This window comes from Archocentrus centrarchus, chromosome 13, assembly GCF_007364275.1.
Source record: "Archocentrus centrarchus isolate MPI-CPG fArcCen1 chromosome 13, fArcCen1, whole genome shotgun sequence".
In the NCBI taxonomy this organism is placed as follows: domain Eukaryota; kingdom Metazoa; phylum Chordata; class Actinopteri; order Cichliformes; family Cichlidae; genus Archocentrus; species Archocentrus centrarchus.
In genome coordinates this window covers 40,816,125-40,831,516 of record NC_044358.1, presented here as the reverse complement: position 1 = coordinate 40,831,516, position 15,392 = coordinate 40,816,125, and positions in this window count along the sequence as shown.

Here is a 15,392-nt window from a genome sequence, read left to right as displayed (position 1 = left end):
GCAACTCAGTTTCATAATAAGACATTTAGCTGCGTAGATTCAAATCGCTTCGGCCATAATTTGCTTCCATACGGATGCTTGTTATCTGTGGAGCAGTACTACACTCTGCACACACACACACACACACACACACACACACACACACACACACACACACACACACACACACACACACGCACACACCTTTTGACAGCCCCCCTGAGGCCAGCAAACTTTCCTCCTCCTCCTTATCAGCAGCAGATTATCAGTGCCTACTGTATTGTTGCGAATGGGCAACCCATTCCAGGCCTAATAGGCTGCCTAAGTGATTTTGTCTTTGTCCTTTTGTGTCCTTGCCTTTCAATCAACCCCCGCTGATTGCAATCTAGCCAACCAGGTGAGTGGATTCGTCAGGAGAGTGACAATTGGATGCAGAGATGGGGCAGATCCTTTATCTCAGTGGGACTTCCTGGATTAATTGAGACAGGTTAAGTGGAACAGGCGAGTGAAACATTACAGGGAGCTGACAACTGCAGAGTTAGAGGATGCTGCTGATACAGGAAGGGGTATGAAGAGGGAATGAGATGCCATGTTTCAGCAGATCTCAAATGGGGGTCCTTGAAAGGTTTACCTACATTAGGATTTTTTTATTCAATTTAAATTCAACGGTATTGTGGTGGCCACATATATGCACATTTCACACCAGAATGCCCCAAGCTCTTATTGCGAAGAGAGAGACCGGAATAGATCTGGAAAAGGCGGGAGAGAGATATTTTGAGTTCTAGCTTGTTGTGAGTTTACGCCAATAAAGCTGAGACTACATACCTGCTCGTGTCTCCTTCCACCGACTCCTACAGTATAATATTTTGTGTTCCACTGAGAACAACTTATGATTATATGAATACATTTCAGGATAACCCCATTGATACCATATTTCCATATAGAAAAACACTCTCACTGTCTAACACAGCTGGGTTCTGGAATTTTTTTGACAAGGAAAAAGCACAGTTGCTTGGGATTTTCAATGTATCCACGATCGAGGGCTTCACGGATTGAAAATGTTGGATCTGGTTCAAAACTGATGATTAGACTGTGTACCTAAAGGGACCTGATCTCAGTCAACCTTATCTAAATATAATTAACCCCAAAATGCAGCTTGACCTGCGCAGACCAGCAGCATGATGATGCATGATGATTAGTTAACAAGCAGCTGCGGTTCAAAAGAACAGGAAAATAACTGTAACAATCCTAAAGATTGTATGTAAAGACATAGAAACAAAGTTATATGTTAAAATAAAAATGACCAAAGCCACTTTATGCTTGGATCTGCTTGGGTTTTATATTAATTGGGCTCATAGACTAGAGAAATGTGCCACTAATGTGAGCTCCTACCATATCTGATTAATGAATAATAAACAACTGGCCTCTGAAAGGGTCTTTGTACCTGTGGTGACTTTTCACTTTGTATCAGGGTGCTATACAAGTTGTGATCATAATATTCCACATATCAGCCCATAAAATTTAAACCATACCCAACTTAAAATGTTACTGTTCCCCTCTTCAAAGTCGTGTCCTTGGGCAGCAATGCAATGATTCAGGCATGGCCCTCCTTTTTGAATTGTTCCCTGGAAGTCCCAGTCTGCCAGCTTGCACTTTTGTATCTGTGATCTCCTGAGGGGTGGCCATAACAGTCACCCCTCAACTTTAGTTATGAAGAAAAGTATGGCTCATAGTGCTCATTACTAGGGATGATCCATGTGTAGCCATACAGGACTATATCACCCAATGGCACATTTGGGCTCATTTCAGCATTTCTAATGGCTTCTGGACAACAGTTCAGCTCTATTGCACAGAGCACATAGGTTGCATCAGGCCTTGGATACCATAGGCTATGAAAAAGGATGTAGCCAACCTGACATTACCCATTGCTTTTAGACTCCATATTTTCATGTCTTAATATCATCACTTTGGTTGCTATCATGCTGGGTTTCTTTGAATCTCTAAGTTATCCCCTTTGGTCAGTGCATACATGGCTGTGTAAATCACTTTCTATAGTTCTATATTGTGCTGTTATATTAATTTTCTAATATCTCTTTTCCACCCAAATTCCTGTATTGTGACCAAAGGCGTTATCAGCTAACACTAGCAAACGTCTTTGTCAGACAGTTCCATGAAAAATACTCCAAAAGGTGCCAAACAGAGACCTGTTTCAGTGATTCAAAATAGAAGCCAGAGCGCAGCTTTTCAGTGCTGTAGAGTTGGGAATTTAAAATGGTAGTTAATGGGGATTGGCTCAAGAGGCCACCTTAGGAACTGCAGCTTTAGTGTTTGTTGGATATACACACAACACTTATGTGTAGGATCACTTAGGTGTTGTTTTTGCATGGTTTGATGGAAATGATAAAATATAGATCATTACCAGACTTCTCCTTTAAGTGCAGGTTACTAGAATTCAGTCACTGGTGGTTCAGTGTTGGAGAGGAGGTCTGTAGGGCCTAATTGTAGATCTGTCACTTTCAAATGCCAGATGCCTGTCACTTGATGTGTGTGTCTTTGTGTGTGTGAGTGATTTGTTTGTACCTAGACAGCAGCAGCAGAGGTTGGTGTGTTCTGAAATAGCGTGCAGAGAAAACATTTCTAAACCCTATGTGGCCTGTTTGCCCCGAGGCTCAGCATGGCCTGGCATTTACATACTGTTCAGCACGTGCTCTGGGACACAGTACCAGGTACAGAAATACACATGCAGTTTCGAGCACGCTACTGTAGATGCAGGAACATCATGCATCTCTGCTAAAACCCAGACAGATGAAGTTAAACCAAGAGAGTAGGGACAGGATGACGGCTCAGAGTGAATGAAGGAGAAAAGCGATCATATTTGTGGTTTCCAGTGCTGCTCCCCCCTCTGTCATTCTTGACTTAAGATGAATGGTATGTCACAGGCCACAAGTTAGCGCATGCAGTCTTTCCTTTGCAAATGACTCACAGAGATTCCCTCTGTTTCTCTCTGCATTGCTGTCGACTTTACGTTATCCCTCTCTGGCTCTGCATTTCTTTCTGCCTCCTCCTCTTACCTTCAAGATTTTCATCCACCTTGTTCCCCGTCGCCCCCTAAACCCTGTAAAACCTTTCATACATCAACAACACATCTCCAGATGACATGCAAAGTTAAATCAACTTCCCTCTGACACTGATGCAGTGCTTCCCTAGTGTTCCCATAGCACTCGTTAAACCCCTGGTCTGGTTTTATGGGGCCTTTCTGCTTGGCCTGTCATCACACTCCGTGCCCCATTGTGATCCACCTCAGCAGTTTAAAGACAAGACAGAAACCCCAAACCCTCTGCTTCTTTCTTCATAGTCAAACCAGCTGTGGATCAATGCTGTGTGCTTATCTCATTGCTCCACAAGGTTGCAGGCATACGGTACGATGCATGTGTTTATGAATGTGTGTGTCCTGCATGCCTTTGAGCCAACCCCTACTGTGTAGCGCATGCTTTTGAAAGTAAACGTCTCCCTTGACTCCCTTTAAATGATGTGTGACATTCACGATTCCATTTTTCCGAAGACCGCTGACCTCTGTCTCCCCTCCCTGACTCATCTCAAAGTTCTGACTTCACACAAACAAAAATCATCACTGACACGTGTTACACCAAGCCCATGACCCAGTGCTGGAAATTTATGTGGCATGGTTCAGGTGCCACTTTGGTGAAGACTGAAGGTGCGTGCACAGAGGATAGGAAGGGAAGTTCATTAGAGTGCAGTTCTCTTTAGGGAAATCTTAGTAAATGGCATTCTTGTGCATGCTCCTTTGGCATGTATTCCCCCCCCCCCCCCCCCCCCCCAACATTGTTGCAGACCAAGAACCTCCCATCACCTGTAACAAAAGCACTCCCTATCAGCAGCAGCTTCTGCCCAAAGGATACTGTGGCCACCATGCAGCAAAAAGTGCTCATAAACAAAATATAGACACAATGAAGTCCAAGGCCTTTACACGGTCTTCACACTCCCCAGATCCCCATCCAACTACCTGTGGTATGTGACCCCACTCAGGTGGCCCTAGAGCAGAGGTCCCCAACCCCCGGGCCGTGGACCGGTACCGGGCCGTGGGACATTTGGTACCGGGCCGCACATAAAGAATAAATAACTTAAATTATTTCCGTTTTACTTATTATCTGCGCCTAAACTATATTTTATTTTGAAAAATGGGCGGATTCGCTCCGTTACTTCCCTCCATGACTTCCTCTTGACGTGTCAAGACGTTTCTGCTCACATGATACGTCACCGCTAAAATTAAACCCAGAAGCTTCAGGCCTGTCTAACGAAATCGGTTGGTTGACCTACATAACGCTTCTTTAAATTTTTGAGTGCTCAACAAGAGTAGAAAAGCGCTATGTAAGAACTAGTCCATTTACCATTTTTATTTATCAACACCGGGGATAGCAGTGAGGTAGACCCAGCCATCAAACTGACTCTCCAGCGCTTGACACCGCGGCTCTGCAGCCACGCTCCATGTGAAATCGGCCGAACCCAGTCAAACCAGAAGCCAGCAAAAATGAGTATCAGAGAAACAAGCTCAGGGGGCTTACACTGATTCAGTGTTATGGTGAGTTGTATTTTTCATGCGCTTTATACAGTAAAAATTACCTAAGTCGAAGTCGCATAAATCGGGTTTTCGCTCTAGTTGGATGGCATCTGCAGGTCCTGATTTTTCCTAACATTAATTCCAATAAAATCATCACATAAATCCGTCGGATATTCACCTACCTCGGATGAAAAATCTGGTCCCATTGTAATAAATTTCCAGTTAAATGTGATCGCATAAACTGGATGAGTTTAGCGCTAAAACCCTCCTCAGCTCCTGTCCGCCCACTTCCATGCATCGGCTCGTTCGTGCACAACTACACACACACTAACAACGCCTGGAAATTGTTTTAGTGTTTATATCAGTTCATTTCACCGGGGATAATCGTGGCAAGTGTAAGCTACAAACTTGCACTTACGAGTAAAATTTCAGATTATAAAATTTGCAGAAGCAAATTCATAGATGAAGCAGAAGCCATTGCAGCGAAATTCGATAATAGACCCCAAACTGGGCCATTTGAATCCGACTGAGGTGATTTCTACTGTATTTGTTTTTGCGGTGTATCTTATTTTGAAGGCATGTTTTACCATGGCTCTAACAGCTGACCAGGGAGAGCCTGTTATTCATGTTAAAGCGGGATGTTACGAGAACGCTGCTGATAGAGTTGCATACGAATACAAAGTGGATTCCCGTTTTTTATTATTATACGTAGAAAATATCCCACTTGGTTATGGTCGTATCATTTATTTTGACGTATTTATTCGCCACACTTTAAAAGCCGGTCCGTGGAAATATTTTCTAACACTAAACCGGTCCGCGGCTCAAAAAAGGTTGGGGACCACTGCCCTAGTGGATTCAAAATTGCCAAAGTCCAAGTGCCAGACACCAGAAACCCCCTGAGGTCCAGTGTCCATTCCCCAATGGGTAACAATTGTGCCAATACAATAACAGACAGTGTTTAATGTATATGGCATAAAAGCCCAATAAATGGCTCATTTGACCTTTGCAACAGTTTATTCAACAGACTGCTCTGAAGTCACCTGATCACAGTTTTACCTGCAGAATACAAAAACCTTTATTAATGGGAAGGTCATTTTTAACAACTTTGCAAAGACGATGTTGGCCTTATAACTGATCAATAACACATTAACAATTTATGAACTGTTACTGTCATTAATGCTACTTATGCGATATCAACTTTATCTCATAAACTACTTCTGCACAGTTTGTGCCGTCTGTGATACACACAGCACTGCTAATTGGTAACAAAGCCTTGGTTCAAATCATTTCATAAAATCGTGGCAGACAGACAAAGCAGCTTAGCATAACACCTTATTCATGGAGAGAACAATAGAACAAAATGTGCTTACGCGGTGCCAGATTAACCGCGGGAGAGACAAAGGTAGCAGAACAGGCGGACCAGTCGACGCCAGCTCCAGCGCACCTGGTCGTCGCGACCTCTCACCTCAGCTCCAGACATCACAGCCAAAGCCAGAGAAACAGGAAGTGCAGAAGTTACGACTGGCAGGAGGAGGACTACGATCAGAAGGAGCTGGAATGACCGCACGCTGGGAATGTGGGGGTTTGATCAGAGCAAAAGAAAAAAAAAAAAAAAGGCATACAGAAGAAAAACAGTGAGTCTATATCCACATGTTTGTGCTGTGTTTTAGTCTGTAATGTCTGTCAAATTCACTGGGAGGGGTGATGTAGCTGAAAACAAACAGCAATGAGGAAATGAGTGCAGCAACACATGTAAACAAATTTCAGCACATTTAAGATGGGTGAGAAATCCTCCCTGAGTGCTAAGCCAACATGTGCTGCAGCTAAAACAAACATGCAACTCCAACGCAAATGCGCACACACACACACACACACACACACACACACACACACACACACACACACACACACACACACACACACACACACACACACACACACACACACACACACACACTCAGCAGCCCTGATTTATCACTGGTTAAGTCAATATAGAGATGGATGACAGGAGCTGGGGAGGAAAGGTGGAAGAATGGGAGGATAACAGGTGGAAGAACTGTCCCTCCAGCTACTTTGAACGCACAGAAAAGGCCCTAGGTAAACACTGGCATCATGCCAAGGCACGAACATGAGCACGTGCATGAACACACAAACACACACACTTGAACCAGAGCCAGGACACACACGGACACGTACACGCAGTCCAACACATAGAAACGCTCATATAAAAGAACCAGGATACACGCATACAAGTACACACACTGAGAACCCACTGTAAAGCTGTCATATGCTCAGCTCTGCCGCAGTGCTGAACCCAGCAGCCCTCTCTTCTTTGGGCCCATCTGTCATTCTCTCCCTCCCTCCTTCACTCTCCATTCTCCTTGTAATACCTCTTAACCTTTTCTTACGTTTGTCTTTCTTTTCCTGTCCTTTCCTTTTTCTCCGTCATCTTCTCTTTTCTCGCTCTCTTTTCACTGAAGCAAGAATCCAAACCCCAGATGAAAGAGGCGCTGGGGAGAGTGGGAGGAAGGAGGGAGCGATAGAGAGTCTCGGAGCTTGTGTCGAACACTGAGATTTAGAACTACTGTCGGAAAGAACCCCAAAATCTGACACTCTCGACATCAGACGCACAGACGCTCTCATGCATACGCACTGGGAATAGTCTTGTGTGGATAGGGACTGACTGGGAACTAACTGCGCTGTGCCTTATAGCACTGTAATCCTGCCTTTGATTTTGACTGTGGTGTTTGGTGCTGCATGTCATAAGCTGTCATTAAAGGATGGCCAGCACAGCAAGGCTTTTTTTCTCTGATATTTTTGATGATGAAACCTGAGTTTCTGTACGTCTTTGTCTCTGTAGTCATGTCGGCTTGCCGCTCAGACCAGCAAGACAGCTCCTCTTGCATTTGCCACAAACAGCAGACTTTAAAGAGCCTTCACTAACGGCTAATGGAAAGGTTGTAATGGACAGGGTATGACTCCATTCCATGTTTGCCTTGAATAATTGTAATTAAAAGGAGAGAAAGTGACATGCATTTAGTCGTTTTTCAATGTTTTGCCCCTTTTATAGCCAGTTTCACAGCAAAGCATTAATAATTTAGTCATGAACACTATAGTTAAAAAATATTTTTTCTATCTATTTTATATTTGGAGGTGGGGCGCTGTTCTGTAGCACAATGATAAGAAGAGAGGATGCATCCGTGACTTTGTTTAAGTTTGAAGCAGGTCCAACAGGATCGACCATGGTGGAGGTGGGTTGCAAATTAAATAGTAAATGAACTAGTTCTTATATAGCGCTCTTCTACTCTAGCTGAGCACTCAAAACACTTTATACAAGACGTTTGCATTCACACAAACATTCATATAAGCACTGTTTCCTATTTCAAAGTGCTTTCTATCTAACATTTACACACATTCATACTCTGACGGTTGCATCGGAGAGCAACTTGGGGTTTGGTATCTTGCCCAAGGATGCTTTGGTATGCAGACTGGAGCAGCCAGGAATCAAACCGCCAACCTTCCAAATAGTAGATGACCTGCTCTACTTCCTGAGCCACAGCCACCCCAGTGGCCCAAGTGAATTGTAGAGAGAAGTTGTAGATAAGCACTAAATCTGCTTACAGCTTAATTTGTGGCACATTAGAAACCAAAAACTGCATGTTTATACATTCAAAAGATACTTTTTTAGGTGCACTTTGCTAATACCAGGTTGCACCTTGTTTTGCCTCCAGAGCTGCCTTAATTCTTTGCGGCACAGAGATAGTACAAGTACTGGAAGTATTCCTCAGAGATTTTGGTCCATATTGACATGATAGCATCACACAGCTGCTGCAGATTTTTTTTTAGGCGCTCATCCACAATGTCTCCCGTTCCACCACATCCCAAAGGTGCTCCGTTTGATTAGATTTGTGGAGGCCATTGGAATACAATGAATTTTCAGTTAAAGTGCTAATGCTGTATTGATGTAGATATAAGCTATTTTTTTTCTGGGAACTTGGCTTGAAAAGATATGCGTTGCTTGCACGTTATAGTCTGCTGACACCTACCTGGAAGAAATAAAGAAAGAAGAAAATCCAGCAAAAGTCAGAATACCCTAACATGGTCTTGGACTCAAAGCATCTTTGTTAAATAAATAATTTTTTTCTAATGTTTATAAAGTAATTTTATCAGAAAATGATGCTTAATTTGTCATTAAAGGTTCTCCAGTTCACATGACCTTTCATTCTTGTTTCACATCTCAACCATATTGTAGTTCTTACTGTTTTAAAGTAATTAAAATGATATATCTGCAGTAATGTACAGTGAAAGCAAATGAGAGGAAATGTTTTTGACACCTGAATAAGGGAGTTTTATTCTTTAAGCCAAAAAACATCTTAAATGGGCCCATTAATTTAATAGCACTACTCTTTTAATGTCATGGCAGGTTAAAGGTGTGCAACACTTTATTTGTCATTTCCCATTAATTCCCAGATCTCAATAACCCCTCTGCCTTGTGGCACCTTTAAAGTGTGCCAGCCCCTAATTTCAGGTCATGGCTTCCTCTAAACATTAGCAGTCAGTGATTTTTCCTTCAGGGACGGCGTAATTTAAAGGAGCGGATTCAGATTTAAGATGGCAAATCTAACAAACTGGCGAAACATTTGAAGGTAAGTCTCGAATATATTGACTGAGCTACATGACATAATTGGACTTTATGTGTTGTAACACCTTCAGCTTTCTGTCATTTGGAGTATGCTATACTGGCACTCACTGCAGTGCACCAGCCATTAAAATCCTCATCTGAATAACCTATGTGTATGGCAATATTTCTTATAGATTGCATTATAAGAATGACAAGCAGGTAATGATGCAATATTGTATCAGCTGTTGCTGCAAGATGCTTACTGTAGTTAGTGATGGCACCTGAGGAGCTTTCTATTTAAAATGATAACTCCAAATAAAAGAGGACTTATGATGACACGCAGTATAAAACCAAAACAGTTGTATTAAAATTGCAAGTTCTCATTATTGAATATCATTTTGATAGCAAAGGTCAAATGTAAGTAAACTTGCAATTAACTTTGATTAAATCTGTCTTGCATGTACAGCATCTGAATCTGTTTTGACATTTATTAATGTCCCACACAACAAAAAGCGTGGTGGGGAAACCTTTGGTGATGCACTTTCTTTAGCGTACTTTGATGCATGACTCTGAGAATTTGAGTGGATTTTTATGGTGTGGGAAACCTTTCTCTAAAACTTAAAGTCAAACGCTGTTGGGAATGTAAGCCCTTGAAGTGAGGAGCAAAACTAATCTCTCTCACCTTTCTACCCTATGAGGATGCTTTGCCCTTTTAAAGCGAGAAATATATAAACACACATTCACTATCACGCATTCAGTTCACCTCCCTGCCAGCTACAGTATCTCAGATAAGCCATAAGGTACATGAGAGGGGGGGTGACTGTCTATCTAGATAAAGTCCTGCTATTGATGACATGAGGAAGTCCCAGTGACAGGTCGCTGACAGGAGGGTCAATAAAGGAAGGAGCAGGAGGAGGAAGTGAGGAGGTGGACGCGGGAGGACATTGTCAATCATTAGGGTTAATGATAGAAGCGCACACACTTACGCATACACACATTAACATACTTACACACTGACTTACTTGAGGAAAAAAAAAAAAAGCAGGAAAATCGGGGGTTGAGCGCGGTTGTCTGAGTGGCTGGACGAATGAAGGGTTATTGATCGCTAGTCATGCAGCTCTGGCTGCATGACTGCAGATGCTCGTCTCTGGATGAGTGATCTGGAACAATCATTTCGTTGTGTACCTTGTGTGCACAATGACAATGAGTTGAATCTAACATCTAACATTTTGATGACTTGTTCATAGATTTTATTGTTTCTCATGTTTATGTAATTATCCAGCTGTGCTAAATGGAAATGCAATATTGTCTTTTGTATATGTAAATACTGCATGCATTGTCTTTTATTTAGCCTTCCATCCATCAATCCATTTTCCTAACTGCTTATCAAGTGACAGCTGTTTGTGTGTGTGTGTGTGTGTGTGTGTGTAGTCTATCACAAGGCTGACACAGAGTGGCAGACAGCCTTTCACACTGACACCCAAACCTACGGCCAATTTACAATCTGCAGTTAATCTTACATGAATGTATTTGGACTGTGGGAAGAAGCCAGAGAACCAACACAGGCACCAGGAGAACATGCATTTGAACCATTTTGCTGTGAGGCAACAATGCTAAACCACTGCAGCTGTATGCTATTAGATTTATGATAAAATAGGCCTTGTGCTCATCAGAGGGTTGGTGGTTCTATTCTTGAACCCCCAAGTTGCTCTTCGATGTGTTCGTTGGAGTGTGTGAGCACATGCGGATGCTAGCGTAGGCATGGAAAAAATAAAATGTACTTAGTGGTAAAATCAAACAGCCAATAAGCATCTTTTCAGTTCCACCAAAGACTGAAAAAAAAGGAACCCCTTGTCACTCAAAACAGCCGCCCACATCATTTTGCAATCTACATTTTTGGACTTAATATATTTTAAATTGGATTGAGCTGTAAAAAAAAAATCACCACAGTAGCTGCCATGGAAGAGGAACGTAGCAAATGGAAAGTAAAACAGTTTTGCATGCCATGCTTCAAACATGGTTATTTCTGCTGTAAGTATCTGCATTTTAACATGGAAGTCTATGAGAATTGTCTCATTTTTGCTGCCAGCCTCCAGTGGCCACTTGAGAAACTGCAGCCTTTTAACACTTCTGCCTTGGCTTTGTTTGTCACCCCTGGAGGTTGTAACTTGGTCAAACATCCACAATATATTTTACTTTCATTAGCTCCTCCCTGACTGGTAGACACACAGATGTTTTAAACTTGTTCAATCAAAAATGTGCAGATTCCAGCCAAGTTCACAAAGCATCTCCAGAACTGCCAAAAGCTATTATGACAGTTGCTGTAAGTTAACTCTGACAATAAAAACTTGATGAATCAAATCTGCAGAGCTCCCCTTTAGGTTCTAGATCTGGTGTAAGCTACTGTAGCCGTCTCAAGAGTGGATCAACAAAGAGATGGTGATGACAGGATGTAAGTAAACAGATGTGATGATGAAGAAAAGACAAACAGAAGGGAGACTGAGTGCATTATTTCCAGCAGGATGTGAAGAAAGATGCGTGAAGAAAAGAGAGAAAACGGTGCTGACAAGGTGAGATAAGAGGAGAAGGGACCAGGACTGGGGAAAGAAAGAGCTGGAGAAGTGGTCGTGACAGCGAGGTAAAAAAGGACAGGACCGGAAAAAGTGCAGCCAGAAAGACGATGAGACATTGGAGGAGAGGGAGAAAGCTGTGTGGATAGAGTGACACGAAGAGAGGAAGAGAAGAAAAACCCAAATGTCAGCAGCTAAAGTATGACATTAATTGTGACAGGTGAGGAGAGGAAGTGTGTGTGTGTGTGTGTGTGTGTGTGTGTGTGTGTGTGTGTGTGTGTGTGTGTGTGTGTGTGTGTGTGTGTGTTTGTGTGTGGGTGCGTATATAGGCTTTAGATGGAGTGTGTGTGTGTGTAGTAAATTGGTGCTGACACGGCGAGCAGGTTGTGACATTAATTAGCAGGCCTCAGTGATGGCTGAAACCTAATCTCCCACTGAAATGATACACCGGGAGGGGGTGGGGGGGAACACATCAAAACACACACTCACTGTTTATGTGTTGACCTCACTTCCTGTGAGTGGGGACGAGGGGTTACTGTCTTAATGTGGACAAGATGTGCGTGTGTTTGTGTATCTGCATGCCTTTGTAGCACTTGAAACTTGATTGATTTCAGTATTTTTGGAGCTTTTTATGGATTTTTCCCCCTTTTCTTCATGTTTTTTTTTTTGTGTGTGTGTTTCATTTGTTTTCATTTTGCATAGTCACATATTAAACCTATTCTGCCTTTATTGTCCCTATGAGGTAAATTTATGAGACATTTATGAGTTACATTTATCAAAATTTATAAGGAAAAACGAAAGAAAGCTAAAATTACAGCGAGAAAACAAAGTGAAAAAAATCCCCTTAAAGTTCAGAAATCTGCCTCCCCTCCCAACTCAAACCACACATGGAGTAATAATAGTCAGTCTGGATTTGCTTAGTGATTGTTTAGGAAAAAGAACATAAAATGTGACTCTTATTTTCTCTCATTTACAGGAAGTTCCAGTATTTGTAAACTTGGATTTATTCTTCTCTTTTTTTTTTTTCTCTGATATTTTACTCACCAGCTCTCTTATTAAAGGCATTTAGCATTTATTCATAACTGCGCTCTCCTTTCATTGTACAGAGGAAGTGTTTGCCAATGAGAGCCTTTCTCCTCTATGAGTCAAGCTGCCGTACTAATAGAAAGCTCTGTAAACTAAAGTGAAACCGAACTACCACGCGACCCTATCGCTACAAAAGAATGCTGATATTGATTAATTCTTCAAAAGCCCAGATTATGTGCATTTGCCATTTTTCATTGTTCAAATGCCACTGTTTATGAAATGAACTCTTTTATCTGCACATGGGAAATATTGTGGTTAAAGTAAATAAACTGCAGTAACAGTTTGGGTTCACATCAAAATACTGTGAAAATGTAAAGGAGTCGCTCAGAACGGTGACTTAAGACAATGAGTGGTAGTCAGCAGGCACTCGACGGACCCACATCTACATGTTGTAGGTGGCTGCTGCTGGAAAGAGCAACTTGTATTTTGGGCTACTCTTGTTCATATGTTCTCTGCTGCAGAAAAGACAGAAGTCACACCAGACAAAGAACTTCTTTGTAGTGAAGTGAAACCAAAGAAAACTCTCCACCGCACCCACTGTGCCATTTATTCAGTGATGGTTTTTATTTCCTCTTCTTGTTCCTCTGTGTGGTTAATGCCTCAGTCATTCCCTTTCCTTTTCCAGACAGCTTTTTAGACAATCAGCGTTCTACCATACACATAGCATCATTACACACAGTCCCCGATCCCTGTCTCTGTGCAGGCAAAGACCAAAGAACACATGACAATAAATCACATATTAGGTGGCTATATAGCAAATTTCAGCTAGTTTTCTGGAGCTTGACTCTGCTGTTCTCATTCACTCCCACCAGTAACATAATGTCATTGCTAAAGCTGGTCTCAGATATAGAAAAAGAAAAAAGCTGTAAAACCCACAGTGCAATACCTGCTCAGCGCCAAACAGAAGGCAAATTCAGAGGACAGATGTGAACTTGGTGAATGATTTAGCAGATAAAGCGTCATATAACTGAGGTCTACTAAAAGTAGATCTCAAAGAATATGAATGCTGGACTTAATCATTTATTGTTGGTTTATGGGTAATGAAAGATTGTGATTCCAGTTGTAAAAAAGGGGAAAAAAAAAAAGTAGAAGCAAACTCGAGCCATCTGCACGAAATAAGACGTTTTTGCTTTCTGTCGTACCTTAAATAAAAAGATGCTTTTGAATACTGCAGGAAATTGTGGAGGAAATGAGCGAGGTCAAACGTAACGGGAACACACACACATTCTTTGTTCAGCATATATATAATCAACATCACTGGACAACTTTATAACCTTTGGCCTGCAAGTCTGACATTTATCTAAACACAAGAGCGCGCGGTTCTGGCAGCCCTTACAGTAAAGCAGGTCAAAGGGCAACAACGAGAGACAGGCGATACAGAGGGACAGAGATAGGCACAGCCTTTCATTCAGACTCTGACATACACAACCAGTTAGCTCTGTTTACAAAAGCCAGCAGCAGAACCAATGTAAACCATACGCGGTGCAAAGATACTTGGGTGAGGAAGTCAGAGCACGTGTGTTTGTGTGAGTGTGCACGCGCTGTGCCAAAGCAGTGGGTCTTAATGCAGCAGACGTAAAAGAGAGCAGATGCAAGATTCCCTCCCCGGTCGGTTCTGCTTTCTCTCGCGAGCGTGTCTGGTTTTGGTTGTCATCCGTTCAGCTTTCCCGCGGCTCCAAAACCTCTGCCGCATTTCACAGACTGCTCTCCTGCCGTGCCATAGGTAAAGCTGTTTTGAGTTGCCTTTCATCACGTCAAAAACAAATGCAGAACAGGACAGGATGGTGAAAAGTAGCACTGAAAAGAGTCATGGTGTTTAAGAGCTAAATATCATATAAGATGACGCAGGTGTGTTACATTTATTCACAGTCAAACGCTGTATAAATGCTCTCGGGAGCTGGTGTGGATTGGAGACATCACATACAGCATGTAGTGAGATTTAAGAGACAGATAAGCTACAAAACCCCATTAAAAAAAAAAAAATTCAGTTCATTTCATTGTTGAATTTCAGCCTTTAGATGATTGAGCTTTATTGTACAGAATGACGTAAGCTCACAGACTGACTGTAGAAAACTGTTGTCAGTTACTTAAAATATGATTTGAGGGCATGTACCTGCAAGAATGATTTGTTAGATTACTCGGATGAGTGATGGACACTTCAGTTCACACTATTAGGTCTCCCAGGAGGATAAGGCTCTGATGGAGAGGAAGGGGCCTGTGCAATAGCAGCTCTAGAAGGTAGAATGACTGAATTATAATGAGTAGTGCAGACACTGTTTGGAGAGGCTATTTTTCCTGCCTGCAATTTACAGATGTCCCCTAAATGCGTCACATGCAGGGAATCACAGAGTGAACGTGTATCCTTTGGGGCACTGTGTAAAATGTAAATGATACAGAAAGTACTGATTTCCATATCTCACAATCCCATATGTTATTCAAAGTAGAATGCAGAAAACATATTAAATGTTTAAACTGAGACAGTTTTATTAATTCATGAAAAATATTAGCTCATTTTGAATTTGACGGCAGCAACACGTCTTGATTAAGCGGTACTAAA